Source organism: Cryptomeria japonica, chromosome 7 (assembly GCF_030272615.1).
Source record: "Cryptomeria japonica chromosome 7, Sugi_1.0, whole genome shotgun sequence".
Lineage (NCBI taxonomy): Eukaryota > Viridiplantae > Streptophyta > Pinopsida > Cupressales > Cupressaceae > Cryptomeria > Cryptomeria japonica.
In genome coordinates, this window is record NC_081411.1 from 608,172,059 (window position 1) to 608,184,942 (window position 12,884).

The 12,884-nt window shown below is 37.3% G+C and overlaps 1 pseudogene; it reads right to left on the bottom strand.

Moving 5' to 3' along the window:
* The window catches only part of LOC131060637 (uncharacterized), an 84,099-nt pseudogene extending 77,856 nt beyond the window's left edge, over window positions 1-6,243 (bottom strand).
* Window positions 6,244-12,884: the final 6,641 nt, after the last annotated feature.

The following is a 12,884-nucleotide window of genomic DNA, read 5'->3' on the forward strand; positions in this document are numbered from 1 at the left end:
CTGGCCTATAGCCTTTCACTAAATTTGCCAATTAAAGCACATTTGGGAGATTAAGGCAAATTCGCATAAATTAAGGCACTTAAAATTTGATTAATTAATTTTTAAGCCTTAAAATAAATGAAAAATCCACCCTTAGCTTGGAAATTAATTTAAAAAATTAAAAATTATGCTTGAGCACTCAATATTCATTATTTTGCCTTTGCAAAACAAGTCGGCCATGCTTGTGGAGGTGTTTTATTTTATTTTATTTTAACCTTTACCAAGTCAGCCTGAAGGGAAATCAAGGTGAGCGCCCTATATAAAGAGAGGTGTGTTTTGACAAATTCAAATCATTCATTCATTGTCTCTCATGCGAACTTGAAGAGCAGATTTGGAGGTGCGAAATTGAGCTAGTTGAAGGCAAATTTCCAGAATTTGGAAGGTATTTGAAGGCTAGTTGAAGGCGAATTTCTTCTTGAAGGCCGATTGAGGATTGAATTCATCAAAGAAAGGACCAGAAATTCAAATTAAACATCCTTGTCCAGCAAATTTTCATCTTCCTTCATTCATTTTTCAAAGGTTGATAGCTAAAAAGCAAGGGAGAGGTATGAATAATCAGATTTTTGAAAGTTTGTTCAAGATTTTAGTTTGATTTCCATAGCAATCCTTTGAAAATCTAAGTCTTGTGCAATCTGATTTCCATTCATAATTAATATTAATTTGAAAATTCATAATTCTAGGATTTATCATATCATTTTCAAATTAATATTTAGTTATTTCCTTGAAAGGTCTTAAATCCTATACCTTAAGATATTATGCTCAAACCCTAACTTTAAGCTTTTGTGTAGGTACCAAATGACGAGCCCCAAGGCCGGAGGATCCACTACTTGACAGGCTCTCATTAAGGAGGATCAGAGGAATGACGAATTGGAGACCAGGATCGTGTCCAAGTGGAGCAATATCAAATACACCAACCTAGGAAACTTCAATATGAAGAAATTTCGAGAGGCGCCCTACATCGGCAAGCCGTCACCCGTTGCAAAGAGGATAATTGAGAGTGGCATCATCAAGGTTGCAGGTTTCCCTCCCGTAGTCAAGTGTCATGAGTTGATGATCGAGTGTGCCCAGCACTATGATTCACACTCAAGGACGATCGTAGCCGAGGACGGAACTATCTTGGCCTATCTTTTAGAGGAAGCTATAAGCGAAGCTTTTCATCTCCCAGAGCATAAGGACATGATCTACAAGAGCTGGGAAGGAGCTAGGTCTATCTACGAAGATGATCCTGAGTCCTATCTGAACTTCATTAATAAGAATTGGTTGCTCAAAAGTCGACCTCGCCTGAACAAGATTCCCAATACACCGCACAGAATCGACTTCCAGGAAGAATTTGAGGACTTGATAACCTTGCTCAATCGGATCACGGGTGCCTCTCAAGCTTTCTTCTTCGACAAATGGATGTTCTTCTTCATACAACTAATCGTCCAAGGAAAGGGAATGCTCAATTGGGCTAGAATCATTAGCAATAGCCTGGACGTGCAGTTGAGAAGACTAAGGCCTACCATGTCATTTCACATGAGTTCATATGTTATATATGGCTTGATCAGAGGTTTTGAGTATGCAGGACTACCGCACAGAGGAGTTGTTGGAAGAGGACCCGAAGAAATAAGAGTTTGTGATTCTTATGTTCAACTACATCATCCGCCAAGGAGTGACTACAAGCTAGTCAATGACACCTTCACGATGTATATCACCAGGACATTGCAAGGAGGGATTCACAATCGACTGTCTTTGGATGCACAGGAGCTCGTGAAGAAGCATGGTGCATGGTTCATTCAGTTTCCAAAATTCACATACATCAGAGTTCATGGATGTCTTTTGCCTCCCTACATGTTGCCGAGATATCCTACAGACAAGATAATACTACTTGAGGTGACTAGGCAGTTGGCAACTTGTGCAAAGGCATCAAGACACAAGCATAGAAATGGAATTCCCGCACCCATCCTACTAGGGAACTCAATTGAAGTGTGTCCTGATACTCAGGCCGCGAAAGATGCGGAGAAGGAATTATCTCTATATTCATTCACATCCTTTGCCTCAAGGGAGAATTTTGATCCTCATGGTTATCTAGAAGAGACAGTCAGGAAGAAGTACAAACATGAGTTTCAAGTGGAAGACTTTTGGATGAATGTCCAGGATGATGTAGAGGTCAAAAGAAAGATGCATTCCAAATTACCCTTGGATCTCATCAGGAAATGCAAAATTTATATAGTAGCCGATCAAGCCAGGGACAGTGGTAGATACCTCCAATCATCCTATGAGAAGGAAGATAAAGAAGTGAAGGTAGATTGGAATGAGCCCGAGGTTTTAGACCTAAGAGCTTTGATGGCTCTTGTTTCATCTTGCACTCGTAGATGGGTGGACGTACAGCATCAAAAGTTGAAGGAGCAAAATGTATCTATCACATTCACCTTGGAAACAAGACCAGAAGAAGGAGAGGCAAGTGTGAGTGAGAATACTTCTCATTCCAAAGGTTCAAAGAGAAAAGAAGGACCTAAGAAGAGAGAGCCTTCCAAGAAGAAGCAGAAAATGAATCCTGATCGCCCACCAAGCACATCTTCTAGGCATGAAAAGGAAGCAAGTCAAGGAGAAGATCAGAGGCAGAAAGTGTATGAAATTGATGAGTCTATGGAATCCATGGTACAGAATGATAAACAAGGAAAAGGACAGACGCCTCAGCATTCATCGAGTCAATCTCCCCAGGTTGGTGCTAATGAGCAACAAGAAGAAAAGAATGATGATGAAGCAACATCTCCTTTTAGGGAAGATAGACCTTTGCCTAAAGAAATACAAGTGAGGGAAAGGAGATCTACCATTCCAGATTGGCTAAAAGAGAGGTTGACAAGGGTAGTTGTGGTTGAAGAAGAAGAACATGTATTTGACTTGGAAAGCCTTATAGGAAATTCTCATGAAGTAATAGAAAAGAAGAAGGCCACAAAGATGTCAAAGGTAATTAGAGATGAGACAGGATCCAGAAAAGTGCAGATAGCTACACCAGTGGTGGACAAGTATGAGAATGAGATTCTAGCAGAAGAATATGATCTAGAAACATTTGATCTTGGTCCACTTACCTCCGAGCAGGCTATGGAAGAAGCAATTGATTCACTGAAAGCACTCAAAGAAGAAGTGGAAAGGAATAAGAAGCTCGAAAGAGAGGTCAGTGCTTGGAGGAATTATTTTAGCCATCTTAACCAGCCTTTGAGGCGACAGGATCCAGCAATATCTCCTTTACATGCACTTCCTCTTGAATCAATAAGTGAGGCAGAGAGGGTGAAGAGCCTAGTCCAACTCATGAGTTCTTGGATTGATGAATCTTACAAGGTAGCCATTGAATTCGCAACAAGAATGATGAAGACAATTCATTGAGCTATCCAAGTCCTTGAGATTATCCATAATCTAATGATAACTGTAGCTACATTCACTCACACTAGAGATGTTATCATCCCAGTCTTGCAAGTGATAAGAGAGACACCAAGATGGATTTTGGCACAAGAAAATATAATGGATGGAGGAACCCATAGCCTCCTGCAATGGTCAGCTCTGCACCAAATGAAGGAAGTTCTTTTCGAAGACGTCAACACTAGATGCAGCCGAGTTGAAGGCACCATCCATCCAGTTCAAGACAAGGTGTTTGAGGTGTTGTGTACCATCCTTGACAGACGGATTGAGATCGAGACAGATGTGGACATCCAAGAGTTGGAAGACAAAATCAAGGTCATCTTTTGCAAGGAAGAGAACATCATTACAGAAAGGCAGCGAGATCAAATGTATGCTACTATGTTCCTGATTGAGAAAACCAAAGAACTTGAGCTTGGGTGGGAGACGACTCTTCTCACTGCTTTTGATCAAGTCCTTCACTTGGAAGAACGAATGAAGAATCTTCCTGAGATTCCCATTGCTAAGATTGAGGGAATTGTGTCCAGATTCATTGAATATGCTAGAAAAGAGCATAGGAAAGAGAACAAAGTTCTAGATGAAAAGTTGTTATAAGATGATGTGGCAGCTTAATTTCTATTGATATATGTCTCCTCGTTATTTGTGCCAATTTTTATTGGCTATGGATTAATAATGTTTATCTAAATGGGGACTTTTTTGTAACAAACCCTAGTTAGGGTTTAGGTGTCAAAATCTCAGCCATCGATCTTCTTTTGATCCGGGCCGTTCATTGTATTTGAGGATGCTATATAAGCCCTCACTCATTTCATTTTTGAGGGTTAGAAAAGTTAGAAAGTTGGAGAGAAGCAAGTTTAATTTTGTTAGTAACAAAGAATTGAGTAGTGAAGAGAGGAAGTTGAACAATTGTTGTTTATTTGGCTATGAGATCAATAAAATATTGAAGTTATGGTGTTTTATTGCAATCCTTGTGGCTATTTTCATGGTTGTTTATCTTCTTGAATCACTCTTAGTAAAGATAGCATTTAGATTTCAAGTTTGAAGGACAAATGTTGTGCCTGATCTTTGATAAGACTCACATTCCAAACCACTAGCTCCTTACTAATGGTAAGAACGCCTTGTGTGGTCAACTGGAAACATTAAAATTGGTTTAGAGTTCAATCATCATTAGAAGTATTGATATGTATCTCCCTAATAGTATCTATCTCCTTGGTGATTTGAAAATCGTTGAATCCCCTTAAAAGATCGCACCAATTCCAGTGGAGTTGTAATCCTTTGGCGATACTGAAATTGGTAGAATCTTATCAAGACCAGTCTTCATTAAGTCATTCTTAGGATTAGTTTAAGTATCTCTTCCTCGAAACCCTTATCTTTTGATCTTTTTTGAAAATCTGTTAGTATTAGGGAAATCATGTTTCCTCATTTGGAAAGATAGTAGCACGGACAAGCTTTCCTTGAAAGTACGTAAGGCCCCTTGAAGAAACAGCAAACACAACGACCACTGGTGCTTATCCGCGAGTAGAGATCCTACAAAGCAGAACCTTGAAGTCCTTCCGATTGATCTTTTTTTTGCGATATCTTCAGCATTCGGAGACTTTACTCAAGAGAGGATAAGATACCTCTGGGTATTTTATTGTGTTTGGTCGTGTACAAAATACACATCAACATTAAGCATTTGGAGGATGTCATTAAGGAATGTATACCAAGCATTGTCTCATTGATAAACAAAACCATTGATGAACTTGAATCAGAAATGGACTGATCCCCGACTAAAGTAGAGGTCCCCTACATGGAATTCACACAGCTAAATGGAATCCCCATTTCAAAAGAGGGATACGAAACAGAGTATTTGCACAAATGGGGACTGAGTAATTGAACAGAGCTCACAATTCTATTCATAATTTAGGCCATGCTCCTTTGCCTTCATTTATTTTCTGCCTTCGCTTTCTCCCACTCTCCCTTTCTCTTTTCTACTTGTTTTTATGTAAGGCCTTGATCTAAATAGAATTGTAAACCTCTCCAAACAAAAAACCTGTTTCTTGGTACATGTCCTATCTTAGTGGCTTCTTAATTGGGTTTTTTAATTGAATTCGCCCTTTCCACTCTGTAGTCTGTCCTGTAATAAATTTATTGCTTGTGCATTCACCTCACCTACAACCTTTCACCCTCTGATGACTATATCTACTAACTTATCATTTCTTTCTTTTTATCATGTCTCATTACCTGCATTTCTAATAAATTAAGAAAACCTCTTTTCTTATATGACTATTCTTTCACTACCTGTTTGAAGTTCTAGCCTCATTTAACCGGTTTCTTAAATTGTTCTATTTGATTATAATAGTTTTTAGTGCTGCTTTTTTTTAGACTGCAGGAATCGGGTAGCTCCTCCTAGCTCCTCCTATAACCTGTAGTGTGCAAGGTAAATTTTTTAACATGACAGATGGCGCTGGCATGACACGCCCTCCACTACCACATGAGCAACGAAGGCTGAACCTCGTGACCTTGTGCCTACCACAGGAAGCTCTCAGCAACTGTGCCATTATACAGCATGTCCACGCTAGTTGATGGGTGTTTTGCTTAAGGTAATCATGCTTGTTGGAAGATATCCACAAGCTTTTGCAGATTTATCACTTCTTCTCTGATAACTGTACTGTCTTCTTCCAACTTTTGCTTGGCTGTGGGCAAATTCTGCAGATAGAAGAATTTTCAAATGACTCATTAAATCTTGTAAACACAAATGGGTGGCCAGACAAGTATCATTTGCTTTCCTTCTTCACATTCATCCGATCACCTCATTCCCTTGTCTTGGCCTTAATGCCGATTCAATTGACTGTTTCATTGGTTGTGAGGATTCTGCTTTTGTGCCTATTTGATACTTGTTTTATTTTATTTCAAAAGAAACATAGAATGTAAGAGATATTATTAAGGATTAAGAGAAAGCCCTTACTTGATAACAGTAGATTCAAAAATGTCATTGTTCTCTGTGAAAACCCTAATTTTAACGCTGCTCCACTGTTACCTGTGTTGCTTTACCTTTCTTTGTTCGTTCTGTGTCTCCCGTTCATCATTCACGTTGGACAGGCAGCAAACATTTAAACATCATCAAATATTTTGGAAGTTAATTAACGGTGTCTTCCAAGTTGTCTTTTTGGATAATAATTTTTAATTACTCTTTGTTATATATTTTGTACTTTTACCCTTTGATTTAGGCTGGCTTGATTTAGTTGTCTATCATGCAACGACTACCTATATATATGTGGTGTGGTTTCTATGTAAAAAATAAATGGTTAATTTAATTGAAGTTTTAGTTGATTTTATTTGTATTCATTATTAAGGATGATTTTAACCTTAGTGATTCATACACGTTAGATTTGCATCAAAGAATTAATTCAGTTATGCAATTTGAAAAATATGATTTTTAGATTTTTAAATTTTAAATTTAAATTAGGTTACGACAACCTTTTTTAAAATGATCATTGTATGATGACTTAAGTATGAAATATTTCGTTTTCATCTTTTAGAGTTGTATTTAATGTAATTCATTTCAAATTATCTAAACATCAAAAAGAGCATTCAAGATATATCTATGACATTTATTACAAAACATTGATATCATATCATATACCTACATCAACATTTGGGCATTTTAAAATAAATACTAAAATCTACAAGTGCATTTAAGCAAATTTGAATGGTGAGCAAAAAAAGGAGTAAAGCATATGATGAAAATAGTGGTTATACAAATTGTGCAAAATAAGAGAAAAAGGAAATAGTAAAGGAGTGTATTGAACCCTTAATCGATGGCTCATCAGTAGTATGCAATGATGATGTAAAATTGTAGAAGATTGAGTTGGTTGGCAGGTCCCTAGGAAAAAACTTGTCAGAAGATCTATCGACAAATGTGCAACTCTACACTCAGAAATGGACTCAATTCTGAATTTTCTATTGGCAATTTGGAGGAATTGATTATGTGAACTGCATTGATGTTTGTCATTGATGTCAACACTAGCTTCTTTGGTTGTCTGTTGGGTTCTGGTAGAGTGGTTGGACTTTGATGATGATTAGGAGATTTGTCTCTGGTATGCTCTGATTGGTGGAATTGGTTTGGTTCGGTTATTCATGTTATTCAGATGCGTGTCACATTCAGTTGGTTCGAGATTTGGTGATCTGGAAGCTATCATATGTTCTAGTAAGCCTTTTGTTACCGGTAAGGGTTCTATCGGCAGAGCTTCATTGAAGATCTTTTGATGGATTTGATAAATGGTGTTGGTGCGGCTTCTAGAAGGTCGTCAGGATGCTGATGGTTATCTTGTCCGTGTTCTAGTTGATCGGTGGTGTTGCATTTAGTTTATGGCGACCTATTTTTAGTCCGGACTTAATGCTATTATGTTAGATTATGGACCGGTTTATGTAATGTGTTGGTGGATGCTCCTGATGTGTTAAATCGGTTGGATTTATTTTTTGGTTATTGTTGTTTCGGTCTTAGGACGACTTGGATTACCATTGGTTTGCAGGTTTATGTAATGGATTTATTGTATTATCTTTTAGGTAGACGACCTAATTGTTTAGGTCTCAGGTTGGTATAAATATGATGTAAGATCTCTTTGTAGATCGTGGTATGTGGTTGTAGTTATGGTATTATCTATGTGCGAATAAAGTTGTAATCATATGCAGAAGTTTTGGTCGATCATAGGTGATCGAATTGGGTTTGTGTAAGAGGTTTAAGGCCTTCGGCATTGAGCTTAACCGGAATTGTACTCAGGCATAGGAGATGTTATTCTTGCAGTTCATTCTTATTTCTAGATTGAAGTCTAGATGTCTTTTGTAGTCAGTGAGGCTCCTTTGTGATGAGCAATGCGCTTTAGGTTGTTGGCCTTCATGCATGTGCATGCCCCTTATTTTAATCACATACTTACTGCAAAAGTATCATCTAACTATGGGTAGGCTTCCCACTGTGGTTTTTTCCTTTACTGGGTTTTCCACGTACTAAGCTTGGTATTATGTGTTGTGGATGCATGGTATTGGGTTTATGATTTATGTTTGTGCTTAATTGATATATCTCTTATTCTAATATTTGGTTTATGCATTCCAGTAAAAGGTTTTGTGTGCTTAAAGTTTCATTATCTTTTAACAACTGATTCACCCCCCCCCCCCCTCTCAGTTGTTCACCGGTTATCCTAACAATTGGTATTAGAGCTTGGTCGTCTCTGCAGAAGCTTAACTGCTTGAGGAAGATCCTATGGCGAGTAATCATTCAGCTTCAATTGCTTACCAGAAGGATAGCTCTAGGCTTGAAGGAACAAATTACAGAGTATGGAAGCTTCGGATGGAGACTCATCTGAGATGTCTTAGCAAGGAGATTTGGGAGATCATTGAAAAAGGCTATATCCCTTATGATCTGGCATCTGGCAATCCTCCTCTGGTAGACTTGGATAAGAACATTGAAAATGACTGTAGAGCAAGAGAAGCCCTTTTGAGTGCCTTTTCAGATCAGCAAGTAATGGGATTAATGAACAAATAATCTACAAAAGCTATATGGGATAAGTTGGAGACTCTAAATGAAGGTGACCCTATTGTTAAAATTGCTAAACTTGATGGTTATCGGGTAAGGTATGAGAACCTGAGAATGGAGGAAGTTGAGAAAATTATTGCTTTTATGGAAAGAATCGGTGAAATTGTCTTGGGAATTCAATGTTGTGGTGGATCTCTGAGCGGAGATGAGATTGTTTCTAAAGTATTGAGAGATTTGCCATTGGCTTACAAGATGAAGGCTAATACAATTAATGAGTTGAGAATAATGTCTAACACTTCTGTTAATAGGGATACTTTGGTTGGAAAGTTATCTTCTTTTGAGCTTGAAGAATTCGATCCTCAAGGAGCTGCAAAGATAGATTCTGCATTCAAGGCATCTACATCATCAATCGATAAGAGTGATTGGAAAGCATTATATGCGAAGGAACTGGAGGATATGAGGAAACAAGATGAAGAGCTTGAGGAACTTGAAGCCCTATTTGCTAGAAGAGTACCTAAAGGTCTAACAGGAAGTAAGTATCCTTTCAAATATTTTGTATGTAATAAGATAGGTCATTTTGCATCTAGATGTCCTGAGAGGAATTCAAGATTTGAATAAAAAGCTAGAAGATCTTTTAAGCCTAACCATGAATATCAGAACAAGCATAAGTATAGGAGGAACAAAGACAAATCATGCTACTATGTTGATGAGGAAGGTGTAACTGATAATGAACGAACAAAAGATTCGGCTAGTGGATCCGGCAATGGAAAGGAATGGGTATTCTTAACTATCAAGGAAAATGAAGAGAAGGCCCTTGCTGCTAAAGTTGAAGACAAGGATGAATGGGTGATAGACAGTGGTTGTTAACATCATATGACTGGAGATAAATGGAAGTTTCTATCTTTGCAAGAATTTGATGGTGGTCTGGTCAGATTTGGAGATGACAAAGCATGCATGATCAGAGGAAGAGGAACTATATCATTGGATGGTAAGCATAACACTGATAATGTTTATTATGTTGAAGGTTTAAGGCATAATATTTTGAGTGTAGGATAGTTGGTGGATAAGGGATTTCAATTACAGTTCAAGGATGGAAAATTCAAAATCATCAATAGATCTGGATTGGAGATTGCAACCAGTACTCATACTAGAGGCAACATCTTTCATTTTAACTCTAGTGAGAAGACATGTTTGATTGCACATATTGATGAGAGTTGGCTATGGCATAAGAGGTTGTGTCATGTGAATTTTGATTGCATTGTAAAGATAAGGTTCACCTAAGGCAGTTAGAGATATACTTAAGATTGTGAAGCCTCACAATCCATTATGTAAGGAATGTCAAATGGGAAAGCAAGTCAAAACTTATTTTAAGAGTATTCAAAACAAATCTAATGATGTTCTTGATCTTGTTCATACTGATTTATGTGGTCCTGATAGAATAAGAAGTTTTCAGGGTGATAGATATTTCATGCTAATCATTGATGACTAGTCTAGACTGATGTGGGTTACTTGTCTAAGGGAGAAATTTGAAGCCTTTGAAAAATTCAAGAACTTTAAAGCTATGGTTGAGACAGAGACAAGATTGAAGATCAAACGTTTAAGATCCAATCAGGGTGGTGAATTCACATCTAGTGAATTTAACAGTTATTGTGAGAAAAATGGGATGAGGAGACAGTTGTCTGTACCGTTGACACCTTAGCAGAATGGTGTTATGGAAAGAAAGAACATAACTATCCTGGATGCAGCTAGATCTATGATGATGGAAGCTAATTTGCCTCATATCTATTGGAGAGAAGCTATGAGCACGGTAGTATACACATTCAATGGAGTTCATATCAAAGGAGACACGGGTAAGACACCTTATGAGTTATGGTTTGGTCATACACCTACAATTAAGTACTTCAGAATATTTGGTAGTAAATGTTATATCAAAAGAGATGATTCCATTGGAAAGTTTGATCCTATATGTGATGAAGGAATATTTCTTGGTTATTCAAATGAAAGCAAAGCATATAGATTTTATAACAAAAGATTGCAGAGAATTGTGGAGAGCGCTAATGTCAAAGTGGATGAGCAATACAGAGGTCAAATCAAAACTTATGAGAGAGAACCGGAAGTGGAAATGATCATAACTAAACCGGTAACACTAGTACCAGAACAAAATGTTGAACCAGTTACTTTGGCAGTATCATAAAATTCAATAGTAATTGAAGATCAGAGCAGAGAAACAGAAAGTCAGAAGACTCCTAGGTATGTAAGGTTGAATCATTCAGAAGATCAAATCATTGGAGACAAAAGCAAAGGAGTGATGACAAGGAGAAGGTTGGCAGTTGAAGAGGTATGCTTAATTTCTCAAATTGAATCTACATTAGTAGATGAAGCATGTAAGGATGAATGTTGGATGAAAGCTATGGAAGAGGAATTGGATCAGATAGAAAAGAACCACACATGGACTTTAGTTCCCCGGCCTAAAAATAAGAATGTTATTGGAACTAAATGGGTTTTTAGGAATAAATTAAATGAAGATGGACAAGTTATGAGGAACAAGGATAGATTGGTATGTAAAGGATGTTCTCAGAAGGAAGAAATTGATTATGATGAAACTTTTGCTCCGGTAGCTAGGATTGAAGCTATGAGATTATTTATTGCTTATGCTGCCCTTAAGAAATACAAGGTTTATCATATTGATGTTAAGTGTGCATTTCTAAATGGAGATCTTGAAGAGGAATTCTACATTGAGCAACCTGATGGATTTTCTCTTTCAAATGACAATAACATGGTTTGCAGATTGAGGAAAGCTTTATATGGATTGAAGCAAGCACCTAGAGCTTGGTATGCTAGATTGGACAAATATATTTTGAAGCTTGGTTTCACTAAAGGTAATGCTGACAGTAACTTATATTATAAGATCACTAATGATGAAATATTGATTATTGAGGTCTTTGTGGATGATATCATTTTTGGAGGTGAGGAAAAGTTATGTATGGAATTCTTTGATAATATGAAGAATGAATTTTAAGATGTCTATGATTGGAGAAATGAGATTTTTGTTAGGTTTGTAGATTAATCAGACTAATAAAGGTATTTTCATCTGTCGAACTAAGTATGCTAAAGAGTTGTTGAATAAATTTGGTATGGAAAATTCTAAACCAGTTGGTACTCCTATGGTTACAAGAGAGAAATTGACAAAGAAAGATGTATCAGCTCCGGTAAATCCTACAAGGTATAAATCTATGATTGGAGGTCTGTTATATTTGACTCAGAATAGACCAGATATAATGAATGCAATTTGTATTGTATCAAAATATCAGAGTGATCCTAGAGAGAATCATGAGAGTGTTAGACAGTTCCAATAATCGGAAGACAACTGAGAGGGGGGGTGAATCAGTTGTTACCAGATTATGGGAACCTTGAGAAATTAAAACTTTAATACCAAAACCCAAAAGATCAATACCAGAATGCATAAACTAATTACTGAAATAGCTGAATAAACCAATTAATCATAAATAACAATCAGAGAATAAATATCATCCACATGACACCAAGATTTGTACATGGAAAACCCACTAAAGGGAAAAACCACGGTGGGAAGCCTACCCACAGTCAGATAATACTTCTACAGTAAGTATGTGAATTACAATTGAGGGGCCTACACTTGCTAGAAGGCCAGTAGCCTAAAGCACACTTCTCATCACAAAAGGAGTCTCACTGACTACATAGAAATCCAGACTACAATCCAGAGGAAAGAATGAACTGCAAAGATAGCATCTCCTATGCCTGAATAGAGTTCCGGTTAAGCTCAATACCGGAGGACTAAATCCTCTTACATAAACCCAAATTGATCACCAATGATCGACCAAATCCTCTGCTTGAATGATTATTACATTATTCACTCCTTACATATCCATATCCCATACATATATTCCATACCATGATTTAC